This window comes from Taudactylus pleione, unplaced genomic scaffold (assembly GCF_031769625.1).
Source record: "Taudactylus pleione unplaced genomic scaffold, aTauple2 ptg002439l, whole genome shotgun sequence".
NCBI lineage: Eukaryota > Metazoa > Chordata > Amphibia > Anura > Myobatrachidae > Taudactylus > Taudactylus pleione.
The window spans coordinates 95001-97500 of record NW_028286823.1 but is presented as its reverse complement, the minus strand read 5'-3'; positions in this window follow the sequence as shown (position 1 = coordinate 97500).

The following is a 2500-nucleotide window of genomic DNA, read 5'->3' as shown; positions in this document are numbered from 1 at the left end:
CGTGTGGCTATTTTATTTTTTATTTTTTCACATTTCCACCTTACTCTCTCTCTCCCGTGTTGTTTATTTCACGTGTGGCTATTTTATTTTATTTTTTTCAAATTTCCACCTTACTCTCCCGTGTTGTTTATTTCACGTGTGGCTATTTTACTTTTATTTATTTTTTTCAAATTTCCACCTTACTCTCTCTCTCCCGTGTTGTTTATTTCACGTGTGGTTATTTTATTTTATTTTTTTTTTCAAATTTCCACCTTACTCTCTCTCCCGTGTTGTTTATTTCACGTGTGGCTATTTTATTTTTATTTTTTCACATTTCCACCTTACTCTCTCTCTCCCGTGTTGTTTATTTCACGTGTGGCTATTTTTTTTTTATTTATTCTTTTCAAATTTCCACCTTACTCTCTCTCCCGTGTTGTTTATTTCACGTGTGGCTATTTTATTTTAATTTTTTTTCAAATTTCCACCTTACTCTCTCTCCCGTGTTGTTTATTTTACGTGTGGCTATTTTACTTTTATTTATTTTCTTCAAATTTCCACCTTACTCTCCCGTGTTGTTTATTTCACGTGTGGCTATTTTACTTTTATTTATTTTTTTTTCAAATTTCCACCTCACTCTCCCGTGTTGTTTATTTCACGTGTGGCTATTTTATTTTTATTTATTTTTTTTTTCAAACTTCCCGGGGTGCTGCTGCAGGGGCGCCGCGAGGCGGGTCTGCACCCTGCTCTCTCTATGTTTTTATTTCATGGGAGGCTATTTTTTTTCATATTCTTTCAGATTTCCCGGGGTGCTGCCGCAGAGGCGTCGCGGGACGGGTCGGGTCCGCACCTCACTCTCCCTATGTTTGTATTTCATGGGTGGCTACAGAATTACTTTTTTTAAAAACTTTCCAGGGCGGCCACCGGGGGGGGGGGGGGGGGGGGGCGCCGCGGGACTGCACCTCACTCCCTCTATGTTTTTATTTCACGGGTGGCTATACAATTTTATTTACATTTTTTATTTTACCAGGCGGCCACCGGGGGGCGCCGCGAGGCGGGGCGGGTCTGCACCTCACTCCTCCTGTGTTTTTTTTAGTCTCATGGGTGGCTACATAATTTATTTTTTTTTAAATTCCAGTGGCGGCCACCAGGGGGCGCCGGGAGGCGGGGCGGGTCTGCACCTCGCTCACCCTATGCTTTTATTTCATGGGTGGCTATAGAATTTTTTTTTTTTTTTTTAATTCCCGGGGCGGCCACCGGGGGGCGCCGCGACTCTGCCCCTCACTCACCCTATGCTTTTATTTCATTTGGTGGCTATGTCATTTTTTTTTTTTTTTTTAAACATTTCCCGGGCGGCCACCGGGGGGCGCCGCGAGGCGGGGCGGGTCTGCACCTCACTCCCCCTATGTTTTTATTTCATGGGTGGCATATAATTTGTAATTTTTTATTTATTTTTTTTAAATTCCCGGGCGGCCACCGGGGGGCGCCGCGCGGCGGGTCTGCACCTCACTCTCGCTATGTTTTTACTTCACGGGTGGCTATTCAAATTTGTTTATTTTTTTTTTCATTTTCCCGGGGGGCCACCGGGGGGCGCCGCGGGGCGGGTCTGCACCTCACTCCCCCTATGTTTTTATTTCATGGGCGGCTATTTCTTAAAAAAAAATAAAAATAAAAAAAATTCCCGGGGTGCTGCTGCAGTGGCGCGGGGCGTCCACCGGGGGGCGTCCACGATTCGGTCGGGCCTGCACCTTGCACTCTCTCCCTATGTTTTCATTTCATGGGTGGCTACTTTAAAAATTTTCATTTTGTTATTTATTTTTTAATTCCCGGGGCGTCCATCGGGGGGCGCCGCGTGGGGGGGGGGGGGGGGGCGTTTCTGCACCTTGCACTCTCTCCCTATGTTTTCATTTCATGGGTGGCTACTTTAAAAATTTTCATTTTGTTATTCATTTTTTCGATTCCCCGGGGCGTCCATCGGGGGGCGCCGCGTGGGGGGGGGGCGTTTCTGCACCTTGCACTCTCTCCCTATGTTTTCATTTCATGGGTGGCTACTTTAAAAATTTTCATTTTGTTATTCATTTTTTCGATTCCCCGGGGCGTCCACCGGGGGGCGCCGCGCGGCGGGGCGGGCCTGCACCGTGCACTCTCCCTGTGTTTTAATTTCATGGGTGGCTGTTTTTCATTTTTTTCAAAATAATAATAATAATAATAATAATAGTAATAATTTCACGGGGCGCTGCTGGTGCAGCGTCGCGGGGCGTCCACCGGGGGGCGCCGCGGGTCGGGGCGGGTCTGCACCTTACTCCCCCCAATGTTTTAATTTCACGGGTGGCTCTATTTTTTTTTATTTCAATTTTTTGCCCTCCCGGGGTGCTGCTGCAGCGCCACCGGGTGGCCACCGGGGGGCGCCGCCGTGCCGGCGGGCACCGGCCTTCGCCCCTGCCCCCTCCCCGGCCCCCCAGGGGCCCGTCAGGCCAAGGGGCGGCGGTCCACGGGAGGCCGACTCCCCTCTGCGGAGGCCCCG